The sequence below is a fragment of the Bubalus bubalis genome, chromosome 22, assembly GCF_019923935.1.
Source record: "Bubalus bubalis isolate 160015118507 breed Murrah chromosome 22, NDDB_SH_1, whole genome shotgun sequence".
Taxonomy (NCBI): domain Eukaryota; kingdom Metazoa; phylum Chordata; class Mammalia; order Artiodactyla; family Bovidae; genus Bubalus; species Bubalus bubalis.
In genome coordinates this window covers 1,907,566-1,933,701 of record NC_059178.1, presented here as the reverse complement: position 1 = coordinate 1,933,701, position 26,136 = coordinate 1,907,566, and the positions used below count along the sequence as shown (strand labels likewise).

The window sequence follows — 26,136 nt, the reverse complement described above, 5'->3', positions numbered from 1 at the left end:
TTTTAGGTGAGAATCTCCCAGAAAATGCTGTAAGAGAAGTTCCCTTCTTTGGTCCTGGGCCCCAAATCCATAAACACTCAGATACACTCAATCTATTCACTGTCCCCAGTGAACAGAGGCCGGGGAAGATTGTACCTTCTTGCATCACTACCTTCATGCAGTCTGGCACCTGGAGATCTTAAGCCACTTTAAAGTGGCCTCATAAATTTCATATACACCCCTAATCTCCATGGGAACCAAACCCCTGCACTTTTAAGAGAAGAGAATGATGTCTGTGATTCTGTTGTGAATCTCTCTCTCCCAGAACTCAAACCTACACTATCATCCTCTCCCTTAAGTCAAAAGTATGAGGGAATCATTGTCAGAACCACTTGTAGGGAGAGGGTTGCAGACCTGGCACACTCGGAGACCAGGATCAAGAAAGAGGTTCAGGAAAAAGAACAATATACCTCCTGGACCGACTCAGACTAGAGCTGAGAGCAAGTTTTTATGTTAGTTGCTAAGTTGTGTCCGATCTTTGTGACCTCATGGTCTGTAGCCTGCCAGGCTCTTCCGTCCATGGGATTCTCCAGGCAAGAATACTGGAGTGGGTCGTCATTTTCTTCTCCATGGGATCTTCCTGACCCAGGGATCAAACCCAGGTCTCCTGCATTGCAGGCTGATTCTTTACCATCTGAGACACAAAGGAAGCCCAAGAGCAAATATAACGAGGTAGGTAAAAACCCAAAGAATCTCCTCTAGCACCTGCATCTCTTTATTTGAAAAATACATTTAAGATTTTGTTTCATTTGGGCTTTGTTACTGAGTTTGAATATTTTTTTTTTACAAGTAACTCTCTATCCTTGGACAGGAGGAGTATAGTCCACTCATTAGGAGGGCAGACCTCACTTCCTTTCCCTCCCTGCTTCTACCACTTAATACTTATCATCTGTGTAACCGTGAACAAGTTAGGCCATGTGAGCCTTAGTTTCGCCACCTGTACTAGGGTTCTCCAGAGAAACAGAACCAATATGTATAGATATGTGGATATGGATAAAGACACAGATATTTTAGAGAGAGAGATTGCAAGGGACTGGCTCACACCACTGTGGGAGCTTGCAAGTCTGAAATCTGTAGGACAGGTTGCAGGCTGGATTCCGATGAGTCGATGTTGAAGTTAAGTCAGGGCTGTCCAGGGCAGCAGGCTGGAAACTCAAGCAAACTTTCTGCTTTGCATTCTTGAGGGTGATTTCTTCTTGGAGGGTGACCTCAGTTTTTGCTCGTCAGGCTTTCAACTGAATGGATGAGGCTCAATCAAATTATGGAAAATAATCCACTTTACTCAAAGTCTGCTGTTTTAAATGTTCAGTTCAGTTCAGTCGCTCAGTCGTGTCCGACTCTTTGCAACCCCGTGAATCACAGCACGCCAGGCCTCCCTGTCCATCACCAACTCCTGGAGTTCACTCAGACTCATGTCCATCGAGTCAGTGATGCCATCCAGCCATCTCATCCTCTGTCGTCCCCTTCTCCTCCTGCCCCCAATCCCTCCCAGTATCAGAGTCTTTTCCAATAAGTTAACTCTTCGAATGAGGTAGCCAAAGTACTGGAGTTTCAGCTTTAGCATCATTCCTTCCAAAGAAATCTCAGGGCTGATCTCCTTCAGAATGGACTGGTTGGATCTCCTTGCAGTCCAAGGGACTCTCAAGAGTCTTCTCCAACACCACAGTTCAAAAGCATCAATTCTTCAGCGCTCAGCCTTCTTCACAGTCCAACTCTCACATCCATACATGACCACTGGAAAAACCATAGCCTTGACTAGATGGACCTTTGTTGGCAAAGTAATGTCTCTGCTTTTGAATATGCTATCTAGGTTGGTCATAACTTTCCTTCCAAGGAGTAAGTGTCTTTTAATTTCATGGCTGCAGTCACCATCTGCAGTGATTTTGGAGCCCGAAAAAATAAAGTCTAACACTGTTTCTGCTGTTTCTCCATCTATTTCCCATGAAGTGATGGGACCAGATGCCATGATCTTCGTTTTCTGAATGTTGAGCTTTAAGCCAACTTTTTCACTCTCCACTTTCACTTTCATCAAGAAGCTGTTTAGTTCCTCTTCACTTTCTGCCATAAGGGTGGTGTCATCTGCATATCTGAGGTTATTGATATTCCTCCCGGTAATCTTGATTCCAGCATGTGCTTCTTCCAGTCCAGCGTTTCTCATGATGTACTCTGCATAGAAGTTAAATAAGCAGGGTGACAACATACAGCCTTGACGAACTCCTTTTCCTACTTGGAACCAGTCTGTTGTTTCATGTCCAGTTTTAACTGTTGCTTCCTGACCTGCATACAGATTTCTCAAGAGGCAGGTCAGGTGGTCTGGTATTCCCATCTCTTTCAGAGTTTTCCACAGTTTATTGTGATCCACACAGTCAAAGGCTTTGGCATGGTCAATAAAGCAGAAATGGATGTTTTTCTGGAACTCTCTTGCTTTTTCCATGATCCAGTAGATGTTGGCAATTTGGTCTCTGGTTCCTCTGCCTTTTCTAAAACCAGCTTGAACATTAGGAAGTTCACGGTTCACATATTGCTGAAGCCTGGCTTGGAGAATTTTGAGCATGACTTTACTAGCGTGTGAGATGAGTGCAATTGTGCGGTAGTTTGAGCATTCTTTGGCATTGCCTTTCTTTGGGATTGGAATGAAAACTGACCTTTTCCAGTCCTGTGGCCACTGCTGAGTTTTCCAAATTTGCTGGCATATTGAGTGCAGTACTTTCACAGCATCATCCTTCAGGATTTGAAATAGCTCAACAGCACATCTAAGAAGGGATTCCCAGATGGTGCAGTGGTAAAGGATCCACTTGCCAGTGCAGGAGACACTGGAGACCAGGGTTCGATCCCTGAGTCGGGAAGATCCCTTGGAGGAGGGCACGGCAACCACTTCAGTATTCTTGCCTGGAAAACCCCAGACAGAGGAGCCTGGTGGGCTACAGTCCATGGGGGTTGCGGAGTTGGACATGACTGAGCACACACACACCTAAAACATACCTTCAGAGCAGTATCTGGACTTGTGTTTAACCAAATTAATTATCACACCACCCATCAGAAGGGAGAAAAGTAGTACATACATCAGAGAATTGTGATGCAGTGAAGCATACAAAGCAGGGAGGATGACTCCTAGCATTGATCTTGGTCATCATTATTCCTGTCCATATCCTGTGTTTACAGGAAAGCTGGCCATTCATGTAAATCGGGGCTGTCTAGTTTGAGGAAGGGGTGAGCAGAAGGCTTGATGGATTTATGACAGGTTGTTTTATTCCTTACAGAACAAGAGCAGGGCCTTTGGGGTTGGTTTGAAATTGATGTTTGTTTTCTAAAGAAAAGGAATTTTAAAAGAGCTCTGATCCTCTAAGACTGAACGATTGCTTTAGAGACCCATCACCTAGCAACAGAAAGATAATACCTTCTCTCCTCCAACAGGTAAACCTCTGGCTTATCTAATTGAAATTTCAGGCTTCCTGCTACACTCCTAAAAAAATGATCACTTTAAAGGGTTCAAACCATACAAACCAAACAAAGTCAGATTTGAATGTACCACTTTTCAAATGGCAGGCTAATGAGATTTTCATTGGGAGAAGAGATTTGAAGCTTTACAGCTCATAATTTGAGCAGCTTTGTTCCACTGGCATTCATTGAATTTCACCAAAAGACTCTGCAGTAAAATTCCTTTTTTGACTCCTGCCTGGGGATCAAAGATAAGTGTTAGAAAAAGAAACAAAGTATAAATTGTAAGAAAATAAAGAATTGTCTAGACTTTTTGCCAGGTTGAGTTACCTGTTGTTCTTTCTCCCAATCCCCTCCTGTCCCGTCCCATGTTCATTACAAATATCACCCATTCTAGCCCTAAAATGACTGCTCCTTCCTGCTCCCCCATTCCGCCCACAATGCCATTGTCAGAGCTCCTGATCCGTCTTCCTGACCAGATGGTCCCCAGTCTCATCTGGTCTTCACACACTTGGCTGGTTTATTCTAAGACATGGACTTTCCTCTTTCTACTCTGCTTAAAAGTTTTATTGCTTTTTTCCCAACAAGTTCAAACTCCTTTACCTAGCATTTAAGACCTCCTGTGATCTGACCTCAGATTTTCTTTCCAAGTTTATTTCTATTCTTTCTATCCAGCAATTCTATCCAAACACAAATTTCTTGTCCTCCCCAAACAAATCCTATGCCTTTTGACTCCACACCTGCTTGTACTTGAACATTCTCAAATGCCCTCTCCTTGAGTCCTAGTACAGTTGACCCTTAAAAAACACAGGTTTGAACTGCATGGGTCCCCCGTATGTGGATATTTTTCAAGAGTCATTTCTGCTGGCAACACTACACAGTCTGCCACTGGTTGAATCCACGGGTCTGGAGGAACCTCCAGTGGGGAGACCGACTGTAAACTATACACAGATCAACCCCCACACTTCTCGAAGGTCAACTGTAATTCATCTGGCCCAGGTCATATGCCACACCCTCCTTGACGTTCCTTCTCCTAAGCAGTAGACTCACCTCTTGGTTACAACTCTGTTGTGATATTATTACATTTAGAGAAGTCAATGGGGCACCATGGTTAAGAGCACAGCCTTGGAGGTAGAGAACTGGGTTTGAGCCCAGCTCCGCTGCTTCCTAGCTGTGTTAGCTTGGGCAAACTGCTTACCTTCTCTGAGTCACACTTCCATGTTTGTCTATTTTGAGACCCAAGGAAGCCCACGATTGTGAATGTTGAATAAATTATGAAAAGTGCTTTAGCACAAAGCCTGGCGTGTGGTTGATAGGCTGTAACATTAGCTCCGATTTTATAAAAACACATTTAACCTTGATTATAGTCTGTATCTTCTCCATCTCCTTCATCCGCTGTAAAATCTCTGTACAAACTATACAGTAATCACACCGAGTTCTACTTCCCACAGCGCCTACCCTGTACTGATACTCACAAAAAATTTTGTTCCAAATCATGCTCCCTGCAGCCTTCCCTAGGTGAGAGAAAGGAAGGCTAAGACTTGCATGTGAGAGAGGAATTCACATTCCATGGGGCAGAGCAGAGAACGTGAGTTGAGTGACGCCAGTACGCGAGAGAAATATTAATGTCACATGCCTATCTGCTGTGTAGGTGTGCAGAGACCAGGTTAATGGACCTTCAGATTATTCAAGAAAAGTTAGAAACCCAGATGTTTGGAAGAAATAAACAGATTTTAAAATATTGACAAGATAAACAGCGTTGCTGGTCAAACAGAACAGTTTCTGGGGACTTCCCTGGTGGTTCAGTTGTTAAGACACCATGTTTCCAATGCAGGGGCCATGGGTTCGATAAAACAAACCCATGCGGCCGAAAAACAAACAAACAACAACAATAGCAGTTTCTGGCCGAGTGGGACGACTGTCCTGCACTCTGACCAGTGAGGCTGGCAACTGGAGGGAAGTCCATTCTTATCCTGTCATCTGAGCCTCTGCGTTTCAAGTGGCTCTGGTTTAACTTTATGCAGAATGTATTTAACCCTGGTTAAACTGATCCTAGATGTCACGCATTTACTTTGCATAATTCCTTACTGTTGAGAGGATTTTAAGATATGCATCCCCCCATTAATTCTGCTCTGTCAACAGTAATCGTCCTGAGCAGCCACCAGGATGGTCAGAGCTGTGGAAGGGGGTGGGCTGTGATTAATGAAACTCTGCTGAGAGCAAATGGCAGAACCCTCCATCATGCCTGAGGCCTCTCCAGCTGCCTCTGGAGAAAGCTCTTGTCCAGGATTATGAAATTGGAACGGCATTCCTCCCAATTTACATTTTATTTCCTTTTTCAATTATGGTAAAATATACACCATATTTACCACGGGAACCATTGTAAGGTGTACCGTCCAGGGGCATTAAGTACATTCCCAGTGCTGTGCAACCACCAGCCTCCATTTCCAGAACTTTCTCATCATCCTAAAGACAAACCAGTACCCATGAAACAGTGGCTCCCAATTCCTCCCTCCCCATCCCTGGGAATCTCTGTTCAACTCCCGTCTCTATGAACTTGCTGCTCTGGATCCCTCGGGTGCGTGGAATCAGGCACATCCCTGCTTCTGTGTCTGCCCTGTAACACTGGCCTAATGGTTTCAAAGTCCACCTATGTTGTAGCAAGTATCCCGTCCACTTTTAATTTTGCTGCTTTCCCCGTGTTTCATTCACCCCTTTCCCTATTTTAGTGGTAAATATATCCCTCATGGCTCAGATGGTAAAGAATCCGCCTGCAGTTGAGAGACCTGGCTTCAGTCCCTCTGTTGGGACGATCTCCTGGAGAAGGGCACAGCTACCCACTCCAGCATTCTGGTCTGGAGAATTCCATGGAGTATGTAGTCCTTGGGGTCGCAAAGAGTTGGACATGACTGAGTGACTTTCACTTTCATATACAAGAAAGGATATTGCTTTAGCATAAAAACCACTGAGGATATAACATTCAAAGCTTTAATTCTCTTAAAGATAAAGAATCTTGATTTGAACCCTGGCACTACCATTAACTGGGGTAGCACTAGTGATAAAGAGCCCACCTCCCAATGCAGGAGCAGTGAGAGATTCGGGTTCCATCCCTGGGTCGGGAAGATCCCCTGGAGGAGGGCATGGCAACCCACTGCAGCATTCTTACGTGGAGAATCCCATGCACAGAGGAGCCTGGCGGGCTACAGTCCACGGGGTCGCAGAGAGTCAGACATGACTGAAGTAACTTAGCGCGCACGCACCACCACTAACTACTTGTATGGCTGCGGGAATGTTATCTGACCTTTCTATTCTGAATCCTCATCTGGAAAACCACAGTAATAACTTGTGTGTGTGGTAATATCCGGTGCTAGACACAAACATACATGAACGCTGCACACCCATTTGTTCTGAAGACTTTTAGTAACTTCATTTTCTTGAAAATTGACTGGGGCTGGTCATATACAATATGCACGTTTTATATATACATATTCCAAATAATTTTTAAATAATCTAAATAATTTCCTTGAATAAGTCCTTGTTAGTCTGACACAACTGAGCGACTTCACTTTCACTTTTCACTCTCATGCATTGGAGAAGGAAATGGCAACCCACTCCAGTGTTCTTGCCTGGAGAATCCCAGGGACGGAGGAGCCTGGTGGGCTGCCGTCTGTGGGGTCACACAGAGTCGGACACGACTGACGCGACTTAGCAGCAGCAGCAGCAGCAGCAAACACCGACTCTTTACTAAACAGGGACAGAGCGATCCAGGGCTACTCGAGGCAGAGAAAGAGTCCAGGCGACCCCTGTGAGGCAGACGGTGGTCCAGTCCTGTCTTCACACTGAAGGCTGGGAGCCGAGAACACACCACTTGGCAGGATGGATCGCAGTGACAGCCGTCAGTAAGGAAGTTGAAAGGAAAACCTGGAAGGAAGGAAGCAAGGGAGGGAGAGATGAGTAGAGGCAGTGCGGGGGGAAAGGCGGGATGGCATCCCAGAGCGGGGCAGAAATCCTGACTCCCTGTCCATGAAGCCCCAGGGGCACCAGCGGCCTCCAGAGCCAACCCTGAACAGGAGGCCGGCGGGACGCAGGGCAGCGGCGAGCCGCTCTCCCCAGACCCCCACAGGCCGCCCGCTGTCCGCGGAGAGCGGCGTGGAGGCCGGGGGTCCTCCATGAGTGACGGCTCCAGGGCCCCAGAGGAGGCTGACGGACCGCTGCCCTCAGTTAAGGGCCCTTCCTGCCATGCGCGCCGTCCACACCGCAAAACCACCTGGGAACCCCCAGGCAGAGCAGCGTGACGGGGAGGAGGATGCGGCGTGTGCCAGCGTGTGCCAGCGTGTGCCAGCTGCACTCGGGAGCGCAGAGCACCCCTTACCACCGCTGGGGCCTGTGAACCGACTGGAATCTCCTGAAAAGCTTCTAAACTGTGGCTTTAGTGGCAAGGATGTATAAGAAATATAAGCAAATGGAGTGCTTCTTTTATTATTCTTTCTGGCCTTCACAGTCTTTCCCTCAACAGGTGCTCGATGAGCATCCACTAGTAACCAAAGTATTTCATTCACATATGACCCGTGTTTAAGCTTTCTGAGTCATTTTCACGAACTTCAGTATCATGTTCGCTCCCCAGGGTACCTATGTGAGGTAGTAAATAAGTGTTATTAGCCCATCTGACAGATGAAGAAACTGAAGATAAAGAGAGTGAACTTAATTCCCCCCAGGGCCTCACAGATACCAAGCTGTGAAGGCTCAGCTTAGACGCAAATATTCTTACTCTGGCCCAGCTGTGCCTTCCAACCCACCCCAGGACATCATGTTGTCGTTCAGTTGCTCAGCCATGTCTGACTCTTTGTGACCCCGTGGACTGCAGCGTGCCAGGCTTCCCTATCCATGTCATCATAGTCCAAAACAATCTCCCTATTTGTGCATCCCCAGGAAGTGAAAGTCTGCCTGGCAGTGGGCTCTCTGTCAGAGGAATGGAAAATTTTAAGGAAAAATGTAAGTTTTAGCAGTTTGTGGAATTCTCTAAGTCATTGATTTAGACACAGATGGGAAGGAATGCAGAGCTGTTTCTGGTCTGTTTTTTCAACAAGCAGTGAATCCACTTATTTGCACATGGCTCTGGCATAGTTGAAGCTGTTTAGTTGCTCAGTCATGTCTGACCCTTTGCGACCCCATGGACTGTAGACCACCAGGCTCCTCTGTCCATGGGATTCTCCAGGCAAGAATACTGGAGTGGGTTTCCATTCCCTCCTCCAGGGGATCTTCCTGATCCAAGGATCAAATTCACATCTTCTGAGTCTCCTGCACTGGAAGGCGGATTCTTTACCACTGAGCCACGGGAGATGCCCCTGGCACAGTTAATAACAAGGATTTATGGGGCCTTCCGTGGTGGCCTGCAATGTGGGAGACCCAGGTTTGATCTCTGGGTTGGGAAGATCCCTTGGAGAAGGGAATAGCTACCCACTCCAGCATTCGTGCTTAGAGAATCCCATGGACAGAGGAGCCTGGCAGGCTACAGTCCTTGAGGGTCACAAAGAGTAGGACACATGACTGAGCAACTGACATTTTGACTTTTTTTCCAAGGGGTGACTTCTCTCCCTGCTGCAGGAGTAAATATCTATAAAATCTCCGCGTTAGATGGAAAGGCTGATTGGGCTATGAAGATCTGTCTTGATCACTAAGGGAAACCAAAAAGCATTTGGTGACCCCTTTAGGCTTCATTCTCTTTCAATCTCCTCTGCCATCTGCAGCGCTGGGAGGTGAGCTGGTGTTCAGCCCATTTACACTCTCGCTGTGTTTGGGGTCTCCACTCACCTGCATCCCCGACACGAATCCCTTCAAAAAGACAAAGTCACCTCTTACCCTCTTGCTCTGTTCATTATTTATTTGTGGCTCCCAGACCTACTTTGAATGTCAAAAGATATTTTCCATTCAGAATCAAATCTGGCTGGTTCCACCCCTGTATTTATATGAGCAGGTCTGTGTTTTCTTGCTGTAGAAAGGGGTATTTTCCGTTTAGAGAGCTCTTTGGGCTGAGTGCCCCACTCAAAGCCACACTGTTCTGATGATGCTTTTCTAAAATCAGTTCCTTTATCCCAACAGACTTTGTGGAAGTCTGTTGGGATAAATGACCTCGAGACACAATGAACCCCCACCCCCCACCCCCTCCCACCCCCATAAGCTGGCAGAGCAAACAGCCTTAAGGAAGGTTGTTGTTCAACTGCTAAGTCGTATCCAACTCTTTGTGACCCCAGGGACGGCAGCACACCAGGCTTCCCTGTCCTTCACTATCTCCCAGAGTTTGTTCAAACTCATGTCCTTTGAGTCACTGATGCCATCCAACCATCTCATCCTTTGTCATCCCCTTCTCCTCCCGCCTTCAATCTTTCCCAGCATCAGGGTCTTTTCGAATGAGCCAGCTCTTCATATCAGGTGGCCAGAGTATGGAGCTTCAGCTTCAGCGTAAGTCCTTCCAATGAATATTCAGGGTTGATTTCCTTCAGGATGGCTTGGTTGGATCTCCTTATGTTGGCAATTTGTTTCCTGAACCCTCATGGGAGAGACTGCTGAATCTGGAACCTAGACCCAACTGCATCAGTGGGGAAAGCCTGGCTGGAGAAAAAGTAGCGCAAGACTGGAAAGCACCTTAGAAATCACCCAGGAGAGTAAACCCCGAGTTCGCTTCTTCTAGCAGAACTCCTTTCAGCTGACAAAACACTCACTTGCTGACTGGCTTGGCCGTTCTTACCCTGGTCCTCCCGTGCAGCCTCCCAGGGCTTCACCCCAGGAAGACTCTTCACTGCAGAGCAACTTCCTCACCTTACAGATAGGAAAACAGAGGTGCGGAGAGATGGCGTGACCTGCTCCAAGGCCAACAGCCAGTGAGTGACAAGGACAGCGAGCTGCCTCCCGAGTCAAGGAGGGACTTGAAAGGAGGACCAGGGCTGGCATCCTCGTTCCTTTCGCTGGCTCTGATGTCAGAGCCTTTCTCCTGAGTGTGAACCCCTGGTGGATCTTCAAGCTGGGTTCCTCTCTGCTTTGTTCCTTTCTGATCCCCTCTTTGTGGAGACCAGCATCTTTCTTTTTTTCCTCCTTGAAGCAGGTTGACCTACTAGAGACCTTCCAAGGCACACTGATTCATCCACCTCCCAGAGCCTTTCCCTTTGTGAATCATAACATACATAGACAGCGGCCAGGGTTTTGTCGAGTGGTCAGGGGCACACGTCACCTCTGGGTCCCCGCCTTGGCCCTGCGAGGGCCTGTTTCTGATGCGCTCCTCAGCCAGGATTTCTTCCTGGTGTATGTCAAATAAAAAGCAAGCGGCGCGAACCTAAAATGTCAGGATCCAAGCAAACTGCAAGACTAACCTGCTTAACCAAGCATTTCTGGGACGGAAGAGCCCTTTTGACGAATGCTTTTAGACTGTCTGCTCGCTCTCCATCCATCACCAGCTCTTGTTTGCCAGCCCTGAGCAGATCATTTATATGTGCTCAGAATCCCGGGGTAATGGGCGTGCTGTCGAAGTAAATGGAATAAACAAATTAGTGCTTGAGCTTCTCAAATAAATGTAGTCGCATTAGACACACCTAAAGTCACTCAGTCTTGAAAAGAGCAAAGTGGAGACTGTCATGAAATGAGAGGCAGGTTTTTGTTTCAGAAAAAGCAAGAAGAGCAGAAAAAAAAAAAAATCTCACTCAAAAGGCATGAAAATGTTCAAGAAATAAAGCGGGTCATGTTTTCACAGGGAGATAGTCATGATTATTTTTGAGGCCTTGTCTCCCAACTGCCTTTTTCCATAGCCTCAACTCAGCTTATATTTCTAGAGCCTTCCACTGAGATTTGCATTTCAGGTCTTTTAGAAAGCGACAGTGACGGTTACTTGACAATTACTGCATGTGTCCAGAGAGACGACGAGGTTGTTACGCCTCAGAAAGTCACCCTTCGGAGAGGAGGAAGTAGAGCAAAGTTTCACATCCTTATTGTCTTTCCTAATATACTTCGACTGCGAGTTTCTACTTGGCTTAGACACGTGAGCCAGGGACACACACACCCAGGCACATCATCACGCATAATCACGCTTGGTTGAGACCCCACAGTATATAATATCATCACGCTTGGTTGAGACCCACAGTATATAATATCATCACGCTTGGTTGAGGCCCACAGTATATAATATCATCACGCTTGGTTGAGGCCCACAGTATATAATATAATCACACTTGGTTGAGGCCCACAGTATATAATATCATCACGCTTGGTTGAGGCCCACAGTATATAATATCATCACGCTTGGTTGAGGCCCACAGTATATAATATAATCACACTTGGTTGAGGCCCCACAGTATATAATATCATCACGCTTGGTTGAGGCCCACAGTATATAATATCATCACGCTTGGTTGAGGCCCACAGTATATAATATAATCACACTTGGTTGAGGCCCACAGTATATAATATCATCACGCTTGGTTGAGGCCCACAGTATATAATATCATCACGCTTGGTTGAGGCCCACAGTATATAATATCATCACGCTTGGTTGAGGCCCACAGTATACCAGGCACTGTTCTAAGGCCACTGTTTGTATTAACTGTTTCAATTCTCACAACAGCACTATAAATCGTCATCACCCTCATTATCATATAAGGAGACTGCCAGTTTTAGACTCTTAAGAGGTCACCCTAGAGAACTGTTCTTTTAAGAGGCAAAAGAGAAAAATCAACAGACTTCAAATGCATTGTACAGTTAAGGTCAATTATGTTCAAAGCAAACATTTAGGGGATTCTCTGGTGTCCAGTGGTTAGGATTCCATGCTTTCACTGCGGGGAGCCCCGGTTCAGTCCATGGTCAGGGAACTAAGATCCTGTAAGCTGTGCGGTGTGGCCTAAGAAAATAAATAAATAAAGTAAATATTTGACATCTAGGCCTTTAAAAGTTTATGTATGTAAGTTGGCCTAAACTGCATTTTTCTTTTTTAGATCTTTCAACTGGGAGGATAAAGTGTGACCTTGTAATTGGGATTATTTTCTACTTCAGCATATGCAGTCTTGACTGAGCACAAACCATGTTTGGAAGACCACGTTGGCAACAGTAGGAAAACTAGTGACGTCATATTTGGATGTAACCGCCAATCCAGTCACAGTCAGGACTCACACACACACACCCCTCCCTCTCTTCCTCCTCCCAGAGCTGCGACTACTGTGAGGAAAGGGAGGCCTCTCAGAGAGTGAGCATCTCCTTAAACAGTCCACCCTAGATGACTTACTTGTCTCATCCTTACCCAGACCAGGCCCCCTCTTCTTCAATACACACCACATGCCTCAATTTAATGCAACAGAATACAGTGTGGTCATATATTCCGGTAAATGGACTATGAGGAACACACACATCTATAGGTAGTCAAAGTGAGAGGGTTGGTGTAGACTTGACATCAGTGAATTCTGATTAGCAAGCGAAGCTGCCAAGCCAGTCAGCCTTGAGCAGGAACATTTAGAAGAATAGGAAATGACTTTATTGCAGGAAGACAGCTGAACAGGAACAACTCATTAAAATGGGTTTGATGGGCAGGAAGGAGAAAGCAAACGATTCTCCAGAGCAACAGCAAGACTCCAAGTGCAGAAAGTAATGAGCTCTGCAAAGAAGAGCACCCGACCCACCCCGGGTGTCCCAAAAGTGAGGGTGCATGGAGCCTAGGGTTACTGAGTCATCTCAGCAGACAGGTGACACACACCCTCCTCCATTCAGCGCCTCCTCGTGGAGCACCGATCGCTCCACCAGGCGCTGGAAGCATGGCGAGTGCAGAGCATGGAGAGCTCCCCGGCCCACCAGGGACAGACCCCAGGCAGGGTCAGCGGGATCTCCTGGGTCAGTGGCACCGGGGCCTGAATCCCTGTGGCCTGCTAGCCGCTTAGGAGGCTTCTCGGTTATTGGATCGACTCTTTCGGTATCAAATTGCTTGTTATCAGGTAACTCTTATTTTACTTAACAATGACCCCAAAGGCCAAGAGTCGCGATGCTGGCAATTCAGATATGCCAAAGACAAGCCATAAAGTGCTGTAAGTGAAAAGGTGAAAACCTTCAACTTCACAGGCAAAGGTATGCTGAGGTCGCTGAGACCTACAGTAAGAATAAATCTCCTACCCGTGAAATCGTGAAGAAGGAAAAAAATCTGTGAGTCTTCCTGTTGTATCTCCAGCTGCAAAAGTCATGGCCACAGTGCTTGATAAATGTTTAGTGAAGTTGGAAAAGGCACCAACTTTGTGCAACAAGGTATTTTGAGACAGAGAGAGAGGAGAGACCACATTCACATAACATTTCTTACAGTATGTAGTTGTAATTGTTCTGTATTATTGTTATCCTGTATAATAATAATAGGATTGTTCTATTATTATTAGTTGCTGTTGTTAATCTCTTACTGTGCCGAATTTATAAATTGAATGTTACCACAGATGTGTATGTGCCAGAAAGTACACAGTCTCTGTACCGCCCAGTACCACCCATGGTTTCAGGCTTTCACCGGGGGTCTGGAACGTACTGCTTCGCTGATAATCAGAGACTACTGTATTACAACTATTGATTTCATTCTGTGAAATTTATATTTCTAACCAAAATAATATTCTATGAAATGGAAAAAAAATTTTTAAGTGTTTTGTATATGTTTGTAAATTCCTTTGTTTGCCTAATTCTCTACCCTGTGGTTCTCAAAGTGTGGCCCTCTGCCCGCTGTGGGGCCAAGAGGTCTTCCTCATGGGTGGCCTCCTCCAACCCCAAAACTTTTCCTTAAATGCCTGAATGAGAGCAACTCGTTAATAACTGCCTATATATGTTTCGATAAGTTTAGTATTTTTAAACTGAAATTAGTGCTTTTGCAAGTTGAGAGAGTCTATGCATGGCTCCAATTCAGTGTTTTACTAATTCTGTGTTTTATTAACATTAATGTCGCAGGGCTTCTACTGCACACGTGCATATGCAAATCGCCGAATTCCTCAATTTGGGGGAAGGATGGGTGTTCATTATCAGCACTGCCTTGAATGATCATGTTTTTTAATTGCTGCTCTTCTTGCTTCTTAATAGCAAATTGTTGTTCGTTTTGCTCATCATTATCAATTTAGTTTGTTGTGGGTTGTTTTTAACCCCACAGTACGTAGTAATGAATATGTATGAATTTTTAGGCTATAATTTTCCAAACTCTCTCTGGTCTCTAAGCACTGGTTCGAGTATGAATCATCCATACCCTTATTATTACAGCAGATGTATACATACTCCTCCCTGAGATTTGCTAATGTGAGAATATTTCATTGGTAATGTGGGCAGTACATGGAATTTTAGCATGCAGATTACTCACAATATACTATCAAGGTAAATATAATACAAGTACTGGCTTATTTTACATTTGTATGTAAAGTGATTTTTAAAATTAAAAAAGCAAACATGAGTTACTGTTTTAATTTTACTACATAACGTGTGCTCAGTCGTGTCCAACCAACTCTCGCAACCCCACGGACTGTAGCCTGCCAGGCTCCTCTGTCCACGGAATTGTTTCAGGCAAGAATACTGGCGTGGGTTGCCATTTTCTCCTTCAGGGGATTTTCGCGACCTAGGGATTGAGCCTGTGTCTCCTGCTTGTCAGGTGACTTCTTCATCACTGGGCCACCTGGAAAGCCTCATTACATAATAATAAGCACTTAATGCATTTTTAAAACCAGATTTTGATGATGTGGGGTAAATTATAATTGTGAATCCTTTTCAAGGTCAGAATTCCCCAAAATGTGTTCTAACAGATGTTAATAGGTTTTCTGCAAATAATGAGTTTTTTACTCAGCTAAGTTGGGGCTAAGTGATGTGCCCTGTGTTCCCCGTTTACAGATTTGCAAGGCCCTTGAGCATCTTGTGATGGTTAATTTTATGAGTTAGCTGGGGTAGGTCACAGGATCCAGATATTTGATCCAACATCAGTTTTGATGTTACTGTGAAAGTATTTTTTGTAGGAGATTAACATTTAAATCAGTAAATTGATGAGAGTGAAGCAGACTGCTCTCTGTAGTGTGGGTGGAGTTGAGGGGCACTCAGTCGGTTGATGACTTTAAGAGAAAAAAGACTGGCTACCCTTCAGGAAGAGGGGATTCTGCCAGCAAGCCGCCTCTGGACTCAGTCTGCACCATCAGCTCTTCTCCGGGTCTGCAGCCTCTTCCGAGCATTAGGGACCTGCCACAGCCGCTGCAGTTCCTTAAGGTAAACCTCTCTCTGGATGATGCCTACAGACTTACAGATCTGTGTATACACATGTAGGTCTGGATGCATAATTGATATGCGTTATCAGTTCAGTTCTGTCGCTCAGTCGTGTCCGATTCTTTGTGACCCCACGGGCTGCAGCAGTCATATATGTGTATACAACACGTTGTTTCTGTGTGTGTGTGTGTGTGTGTAAATAGAGAGAGACCTCATGTAGATACACATACACTTACATGTTTGAATAGCAAGGGTTTCAACTTATACACAGATTTTTCAATACATGTTTACTAGGGGACTATGTTGGAGAAGGAAATGGCAACCCACTCTGGTATTCTTGACTGGAGAATCCCATGGACAGAGGAGCCTGGTGGGCTGCCATCTAAGGGGTCGCACAGAGTCGGACACGACTGAAGCGACTTAGCAGCAGCAAAAGCAGCAGCAGGGTACTATATGATCTGGTGATGCAGGGCTGGTTAAACCCACAGATGGGGAAACTGCAGATACGGAGGGCTGACTCTCAAGTTACAGACAGATTTTCAACTGAGTGGAGGGTCAGCCCCTAACCCCTGTGTTGTTCAAGGGTCTATATCAAGAGAGACAGAATACACACACACACACACACACACACACACACACGCACACATATTCTATTGGTTCTATTTCTCTAGAGAACTAATACATATGTTAAGTCTCTGAAAAGTTCTACAATTAAAAAAAACCTATTTAACCTAGTATTTTCCCCATCTATTCAAATCATAGAACATTTTTCACATAACACCTGCTAATCTCGCAAGATACAACTTGGGGAATGCTCTATCAGTCCTTACCGTAGGCTGGTAGCAGTACCTGACTCTGAATCCATTTGGTTCTGAAACAAATAACAGTGTTGGGACACAAGACCCCACGTCTTCTTCTGCACGCGGGGAAGGCAGCAGAACACAACCGTGTGTCACGTGAGCACAAGGAGGTGAGACGTCCGCGCGGTGACGACAGGTGAAAATGCCCGCCCGTGGGATGGACCGCACGCCTGCGCTTTTGTCCAGGGCTCCTTTGAGGATGTTCTCAGGGACCGGGGAGTCATCCTGAAATACCATCAATCACAGTCCAGCAGGCACAGGGCAGTGCTCCCACGACGGGGGCCTAACAAGAAGAGCCAACTCTGTCTCCATACAAGCCTCCTACCTCCTCTACCTCCTATTGTCCCTTCCTGAAAGTGTTTCCACATACGGTCCTCACTGACCCCGATTTATCCTTCAGATCTGCCTTTTCGGGACTACATCTCCTACCCCGAACCCACCAGGTCAGCCCACCCACCTTCCTGCTTCAGCCCATACCTTTGCTTTGGACGTAAACATTGTTTGTTAATACCTGTCTTCGCTACTAGGCTGTGAGGTTCAAGAGGACTGGGGCCCGTTCCATCCCATTTGTTTTCAGCAGCCCCAGTGCTCGGGGACTGTCAGTGGGAGCTCTGAGCGAAGGAAGGGCGGTTGCAGGGGCAGTTCCCTCTCCTCACTTCTCTCCTGACTCTACCCATGCTAGCCTTTCTTTGCAGCCAAACCTGAGTGCTTTCCTCTCCTCTTTCTCTAAACATCTTCACTTTTTCAACCTTAAGAAAAAATCTATACCATGAGTCTATGAACTGTTGATATATGTGCATGTGTGCACACACATACAGAGGTATGCTTGCACAACGTGCATCTGTACACGCACTTACTCCAGCGAATAATAATAAAATAACAAGGCTTCCCCAGTGGCTCCAGAGTTAAGAACCCGCCTGCCAATGCAGGGGACACGGGCTCGACCCCGGATCCAGGAGGATCCCCGGTGCTGCGGAGCAACTGAGCCCACGTGCCACAGCTGCCGAGCCTCTGCCCGAGAGCCCAAGAGCCCAAGAGCCGCAGTGCCCAGAGCCCGGAAGCCTGGAGCCCCTGTGTCCCGCGGGGGGACCACCGCCAGGAGGACCCGCGCCCCGCGCCTGCAGACGAGCCCTGCCCAGTGCAAGCAGAGAAGAACCCCCACAGCAGCAAAGCCCAGCACAGGCAGAAATAAAACAAAAAGTAAAATTTTAAAATAATAATACCAACAATCATTTGTCAAGTATAACTGTGAAGAAAGATGAGGAGTGCAAGGAGCAGTACGTCTGGGGAATGAGAGAGGCTAAATCTGATTACAGCTGCGTCACTTTCTGGGTCAAGTAAAATTGTGCAGAAGTTTTCAAACCTACAGAAAGAAAAGCAGCGGCTTGTCTGGTTCCCGGTCAGTCCCTTCCCCACCCCCACCACTGTGGCCGTGAGCTCCACCGCGACGCTGGACACGGTCTCCTCCTGCAAGGATCATCCCTGGAAACAAAAGTATTGAGAAAACCAATGCAATGGCAAATAGGCCCTCATTTCAGGAAATGTGGCTGATAGCTGGAGGGGTGACGCACGTGAGGCCTGAAGGTGCGGCTGGCTGTGGTGGACACCGGCCCGGCCCCGCTCCCACCGTGCCCCTGGGACCTTGGGCTTCTCACACTCAGTCCCCCCGAGTCACAACGGGAGGGTGAGGACGGCAAGGGTCTTGGAGCTGACGCAGGCCCACCCTGTCCTTCCAGTCCTGCCCCCGCAGGCAGGCCACCCGGGCCGCCCAAACCGTGTCATCAGAAGAGGTTGCCGGTGTGGGCTATCCCCAGAGGAGGCGCACATGTAGGGCTCTCTCGTGATCCCCTCTGCCTTGCCCTGGACCCCATCAAGTCTGCAGAGAAGTCTAGATCAGACTCCAGATGGGACCCAGTCCTGGCCAAACTCCTGGAGGAGCTAAGAGCATTTATATGCCTTCAATGCCCTCTTCGAGTCAACTCTTTCTCTAGCTGATACAAAAGCTCAAGCAAGAGCAAGCGGCTCTAACAACAATAAGGAATCTCTCGCTGGCCCCAGCGCACACGCTCACACCCTCTGTTTGCGATCAGGGAGCTCCACACCAGAAATTCTAAAATATGTTAATTCAACTTTTATACTTTCAAACATCTGGACTCTCTAAAAATCTTGCTTTTTTGGTACAAGAAATGGACATTGAAGCACAGTAATCCCTGAAGTTTAAACTTAATAAGGATCACTTTTTAAATTTCCCAGAGAGCCAGGGCATAGCAACACTGGCATTCATGCATGCCTGATCATCGCTAACCCCTAATTAGGGCACCTGTTCAACCGAACTGCGGTTCACTGATAGGATACTCAGTTATTCAAAGACAGAATGCTTTTTATCAAAAAAAAAAAAAGGCTCTTCAAACACCCTCTGTCCCGCTGAAGAAAACATTTGTTTTGTTTTGTTTTGTTCTTTGGTGGCTTGTGGGATCCTATTTCCCCAAGCAAAGATTTAACCTGAACCTTCGACAGTGAAGGTGCAGGGTCCTAATCACTGGGAAAATGTGTTAAAAGGTACTTTTCCAGACACAGAGCCAAGAGACCAGGTCATGGTACTTTTCACTACACAGGGACCTGCATGAAATTGTTCTGCACAAGGTACATAAAGATGGTCCAAACAGCATCATTTCTAAATGGTACAGGATGAAGGTGGGGCCACCAGAAGTCACAAAAACCCCAACTGCACAAAAACACACTTGGACTTACTCATTAAAATGCATTCTTTAGCTTCTCAGAGGAGCCACTTGAAGGTCACCTCCACTTAAAATCCTTGGCTCAGGAGCTCCTTGTTGCTTTATGACCCAAGTCTATTAAAATTCTTAGAGTCTCTGATGATGAAAATTCCAGCCAGCTTTTTTTTCTCTCTTCGTGAGGTTGGGGGGAAGAAAACCAACACATGAGTCTATTTGAAATCATTTCATGAATTTTAATCATAGCAAATGTGTTTTAACAGTAGTCATAAAATCAACATTACCACATATACAAAGGACAAGACACCAGATTGGCATACAAAAATACCATATATTAAAATCGGGTTCATTGGAAAAACTCAGGACTTGCTAAGACACCACCTACAACAGAGAGAGCAAGCAAGAATGCTTTTAAGACATTCAGATTTATAAACAGCAGCTTGATATCCCCCTTATGAAGTCAGTATTTGGCAACATTTGGACAATATTCTCTACACAGCCCAGCAGCTCATTTATCTGTAGGGCTATCTAAGGGCTGTTTGGCCCCTTTAAAAAGATTCTAAAATAAATAATCCATGGAACTGTAAATGAAACAGGTCAAGGACTTGAGTTAACAGCCTCTGAGCAGCATTCATCTAGCCATTTGACTGGAGTACTAGTTATCAAGAAGGCCAGGAACCCCACCAGCGGAGCCGTCCCGGGGGCAGGGCCTCAGTGCAGCGGCTGTGTGGCTTATGCTGGGAGCGTGTAACCGTCCCAGGCTGAAACCAGCCTCCTGCAACTGCCAATGGAACAAAACGGGAACTAGTGGTAGAATAAAAATATAATAAATGACCACAACCAGGAGAGAAACCAAAATGTTTCTGAATGAGCCTTCCCAATAGTATCAACCTACTCAAGTCAGGTTACATCCACAGGCGTGGGCACTGCACTCCTCAGGTAAGAGGACATCACTGGAGTTTGTCTGTAATGACTTAACTGCCAGCCCGACAGCAGGTCCTGAAACTGTATGGTCTGCCGCCTGACACCCAGTAGGGCCTCCTCGGACGCTCCCATCAGCTGAGCACCTTCCTAGGTCTTCAGTTGACACATCCTGAATTGAGTTTGGTGGGCCATACTGGAACGACACATTGTGCTTGGCTAAGTTAATTCCCACTCTTCTGTGTTCTTTCTTCAGCTGGTTTCTGCCACGACTGACCTTCAGCTTCTGTTTGGCTTAGGAGCTATAGTTTCACTAGGGCCTCCCCCCTTTGTGCCACTGTCTTCTCGCTTCCTGGACGTGCCTGCCTCTCTTTTGCTACAGGCTCAAGGTCACATCCGACCGCCACCACACAGGGCCTGCCTAAGAGTCCGCTTGTCTCTCAGCCAGGAAAATGCAACCGGGAGTTTTCTGCAGCGCAGTGAAAGACACCAGCTCTTGTGTCCTCCCACTCTCGAAAGAGAGGTGACATAGATGCCTCAACTTTTTCCCTTTAAGGGGCACCTGCCTCATCTATTTCCTCCTTTTTCAGCCCATGCTCCTTCACTACCATCATATCCAAACGTCTACTTCCGGATTCTCAAAATGCAAATGTCAAATTAAAAACTGAGCTTCCCTTTGGAACACTCTCATTAGAATAATCCAGTAACACAGCCCACGGAGATCACAGAAGACCTTCACAGGGCCAGCCCTGCATCCCACGATGAGCTTACAGCAGTGTTCTAGAAGAACCAGGCCAGCTATAAGAGAACATCCCTCAGAAAAACAGAAATACATGCTGTTTTAGACTTCAAGAGACCCCTCAGTACTTTTGCCCCAAATATTACTGATTGTCTCTAAAAAAGATCATAATATGAATAGTATCAAAAACCTTAGACTAGAATAATAAAGTCCAGCTAACAAGATGAGTGTTTTCAAGCACCACTACATCATAAGTGAGATATAGATAGTGGGATACCCCAGGCAGTGAGTCCTGAAAAAAAAACATTGGCCCAACTGTGCAAGGAAACTTGTGCAGAAAAATGGAGCCATATTGCAAGAGTTCAAGAATAATGGTGCTCTACTCATGACCACCTGAGCAGAGCCAAAAAATAAGTCATTTGAAAGACAGAAATTAAATGTCCCACCCACTAATGTTCTTCATATGGTAGATCTCACCTCTTCATATATATGAAGTCTCGAGAGCTTAGTTATATAGACACTCCAAAGATAGCTGGTTTGACAAAATGGATGCGGCCTATAGCGTTTGTTGGAAAATTAATACCTAAATTCAACATTATATAACCCACATTGGAAAACATGACAAACATTTTACTAGACTTTTTAAGCTTCAGTTATGGCTAAATCGTGTGCCTATGTATATGCATATATTTATACCTGTATGTATAGACATATATCTTTATACAGTGAATCAATTGTGTCAGCAAAGTCAATGGCTTGAATTTCCACTTATTTTTTTAGAAATGTTTCATGTTTAACAAAATTCCGCAACTGGTCATCATCTCTTGAAATAGACTATCACTTTCAAACAGTTACTGAATTATCTTGACTGCCTCATTCTCCTCTGCAGTTCCCGTTCTGGTAAGGATTGCTTTGTGGGTAACGTTTTCCTGAGGATGATGAAAACGGTAAGGGACAGCTTCTCCTTCTGGGTCAAGGATGGCAGACTGACTGACTGATGACACGCCTCGTGTGGAAACGGAATGCTGACTAGTTGGCAGCAGCACTTTTCTAAGAGAAGATAGAAATTCACTGGCATCTCACTCCTGCCATACCAATAATCTTTGGACCTCTAATTTCCTCATGAGTCTAAAGAAAATCTATTATTGGGCAAAAAATGTAATCATTTTTAAGGACAAACTAAAGAGTCCTGCTCATTGACAAGTTCTATATTTAAAAAATCTGCTAAATTGAAACAAATGCATTTGATTAACATTATTTTGGACAATAAAAAGCAGACTAACCACTTTAGACATAGTGCAAGTTTTCAAATAAAACTACGAGAGCTCTTTAAATCAAAATCTAGACTGGAATAAATACTGTACTTTCAGGAAGAGTCTGATCAATGAAAATATATCTCAAATTGAATGTTCTGCTTCCCTTTACTCACTTAAAAAGCAATTTTAGTAACTTTAATAACCTTCAGGTGTTTACATTCCATGGGCAATGTTTTCCTAATGTCAAACAAAGTGTCATTGTGCAAGGATTCAAATCTTCAATTATTTCAGTGATAACGAAAAAAAAAAAGACTAAAACAATGTCAAATCTCACTCTAAAAATAGTACCTACATTTTAGTCTGGCATCTGAAAAACGATGCCCACCTATGCCCCCCTCAAATACAAGGACGAGCTGGCAGACTTCAAGGGCAAACAAAACACTGCCTGTGAGCATCGCAGAGCGCGCTCGCTCTTACACTTCACGCCTTGCTCACACAGAGCGTGCTCGCTCTTACACTTCACACCTTGCTCACGCAGTGATGAGGGTTGAGTGAGAGGTTGAAAGTGAAGAGGGATTTCATTAGGCTTTCTTCTTTTTTTCTGTAACATTTACTTGTTGGCCACAAGACCCTAAACACAGCTTCACAGTGCAGGGTGTGCAGGTCCAACATTCTGCAGCTCCTGTCTAACTGCTTCCTGTTTTTGGACAATAGATTCCCATGCAGCTAATGACCCCAGAAAAGGGGCTTTATCAAGCACTCTTTGAAGCTTCACTGAGTTTTCCTTGACCCAGAGTATCTAAGTAATAACCCCCAAAGGGCAATCAATGCAGTTTTACTGTCATACTTGAGATCATTTATTTTTAAGCCCAGAAAGGAAAAAAAAAATTTAAGCCAACTGCATGTCACTAAACCACAAATTGTCTTCTCCACCTGCCATTTACTCCACTAACACCCTGATGCTAGATCCCACCGCACAGCCCTCCAGAACTCCGTTGTCCAGTAATGGTACCCACTTGCCACATGTGAGTGGCAGCAATTTAATTAACTTAAAATACAAAATCCAGTTCCTCATTCAGACTAATTTCATTTCAGTTGCCCAGTAACCAATGTGGCTACTGTATTGAACAGCATAACTTCTAGAACATTTCCAGCATCACAGAACATTCTATTGAGCAGTGCCAATCATGAAGATCCCAAGGGCTGCACCAGTACAAGGTTTAACCATCAAGGGAACCACTCTTAAGTCATGTGCAAGATTAAACGTAACTATATTTTTAAAGGAAATATCTTATACGTTTCTGATCATAAAGTATGACTGGAACAGAGAACCTATTGCCTTTTCATCACAACCTATGCCCCAGGTCATTGTACAAAATTTTCCAAAAACAATGCTTTTTGATAGCATACTTGACTCTACTTAGCATATTCAGCATTCTCTTGGTTATGTCAAGATCATTAATAAAGAAAAATCCATGCTTCTTATAGTTTACTATTTACACAACACTTACTGTCCTTTACAGGTAAAGTGGGAGGCAGGGGGGAAATCAATGTTTTGCAACTCAAAAAATTCAGATCATACGTTCTCTTTAATTGTCTATACTCATCCCTAAATCAACCCTCCTTTCATTTCCCAGAGAGGTAGATGCTAACTAAAACGAATATATAAATCTACAAAAACAAAGACCTTAAACAATAGTTGAGTTAGTAAAGGGTATTCATCCACCCTGAAAGGAGATTGTAGCCCAACAGAGATGGCGACAGGTCTAGGAAGGAGCAGGAGGAAACCGTCGTGCAAAGTCCTGGTCCCCCTTTTGCTGCAGAACAAACCGTCTTGCAGCTCTGTGGGCCTGAGGGGAGTCATCTGAAAAATCAAGCCACCAGAGGTTGCTTTCAGATCCGACTTCTTGTGCTTTCTGCTGTTTTTTCACTGACGTGACCTGTGAGTTCTGGCTGATGGTGTCACTGGGCTTGCATCTCATGGGGTAGATGTGTTCTCAGGGTCATGAGTAAGTGCCAGAGGCCAGAGCAGTGGATGCCAAATAACATTAAACAACACTAAGCCTATAAGTTCTATCCGGCAGGCTGAGACGTCACATACATGCGCACACTCACACACAGGATTGCACACTAAGCAGGTACACAAATAAATAACTAGCAGGCAGAATCCACAATGGCTTTACATCAGTAAGACTCACACAAAAATTCTGATTTGGGTTGCTATTGTACCTTAAATTGTAATGTCAAGAATCTATCATAGAGCCGGTTAATTTTGCACTGCTAAACTGCAATTGGGATTGTTTTTAAGTAAAAAGTATGTGGACATTTGTACTATACGGGTTTGTGCTAAGAAACACAGGGCACTGTATCATCACATGTCAGTGTCTATATATAACCTACAGACCATGTCGAATTCTATCACACTACACTCCAGGGCTAGTCATTTCATATAGGACATAAACATATGTAGATATCATTCACAAAAATAATTTGAATATGGCATGACTTAACATCACAAGGGTAAAGTCCATTTGAAATGCAGAATCCTTAGTGTAACATTTCTGTGGGTTTTTTTCCCCAAGAGGAATAGAAATTAGGTCAGACATCATCACAGCAGCCTGGGAGAGTTTGAGAAATTGAAACTAACCCAACAGTATATTAGGTTACGTAATACAGGATAGTATTCAGCTAATATGATACCTAAATTATTAATACCAAACAAATCCTAGATTATTTGTTGTATAATGCCCAATAGCTTACACAATAAAATGGCATTTTAACCTAATTTCTAGTTTGAGATTTCAAATACATTTCCTAAAGGGCTAATGATGAATTTGAAAGATCTGAAAAACCCGAGTTCATATTTTTATATCAAATTCTCATGTCAATGAGTATTAGCTTGGGATTCTATTCATTATATTGTCATTTTATCTCAGTTAATGCCATAACTTTAATGTGCATATTTTGTGCTGCTTGAAGGTAAAAGTTGCTAAGTCACTTCAGTCGTGTCCGACTCTGTGCAACCCCATAGACAGCAGCCCACCAGGCTCCGCCATCCCTGGGATTCTCCAGGCAAGAACACTGGAGTGGGCTGCCATTTCCTTCTCCAATGCATGAAAGTGAAAAGTGAAAGTGAAGTCACTCAGTCGTGTCCGACCCTCAGCGACCCCATGGACTGCAGCCCTCCAGGCTCCTCCGTCCATGGGACTTTCCAGGCAAGAGTACTGGATTGGGGTGCCATTGCCTTCTCCGAGGTAAAAGTTAGCATGTAGGTAATTAAATTATCTTAGTCTTAAGGATTATTTCTAGCTTTACTTTTTGGAGGCAGTCACTGCTTATCTTTCTGTCCCGTTTTCAGGAATTCAGTGGAACATGGACATACCTGTGAATGGGGGCGGGGGGGCTTGGCGCGCACCACTTGCTTCATGAATCCCATAAGAGAAACTAGAACTGTAAAGCACACAGCTATGTCTGGATGCACACATGTTCAGGCATAGAATGTATCATTTAAAACCAGCAGATCCTTCTTCATGAGCAACTGTAGGCCATGAAACATTTAAGAACGTTTGAGAATTTATGATGAACTGGTCCACTTGAACTGGGAATGCGAATTGCTAGTTCACCTTGCCATTTTTCTCAATAAAAACATATCTTGAAATAGAAGAGAAACTCTCACTTCTGCCCACAAGAAGAAACTGGAGTGTGGAATGGTTTAACTCTCGTGGAGCAATCTCTTTCAGGAAATAATCATGGACTGTCTTAAAATGCCAGTCCAGGTTTGTTAGCAGTTACCAACACTCACGGCTGTTAGAACACATCAAAACTGGGAGAAAAGACAGAATCTCCTGTATTCTCCGTTTGTGCCTTACAGAATACAGGACTTGAACACACAGAAGAGGAGCAAGTATGGAAGTGACATGTCT

At 45.0% G+C, this 26,136-nt stretch overlaps 1 long non-coding RNA gene across 2 annotated transcripts; it reads right to left on the bottom strand.

Moving 5' to 3' along the window:
• Window positions 1–6,687: 6,687 nt before the first annotated feature.
• On the bottom strand, window positions 6,688–25,324 carry LOC112581361. 2 transcript variants are annotated; one of them, XR_006547798.2, is made up of 4 exons: window positions 22,739–25,324; window positions 19,314–22,699; window positions 10,842–10,989; window positions 6,910–7,398 (listed from the first exon to the last, which is right to left on the bottom strand). It is a non-coding gene; the product is annotated as an uncharacterized LOC112581361 (long non-coding RNA). The 2 variants fall into 2 exon arrangements; XR_003105865.3 differs by having other exon boundaries at window positions 6,688–7,398; window positions 19,314–25,324.
• Between the last annotated feature and the right edge of the window lie 812 nt (window positions 25,325–26,136).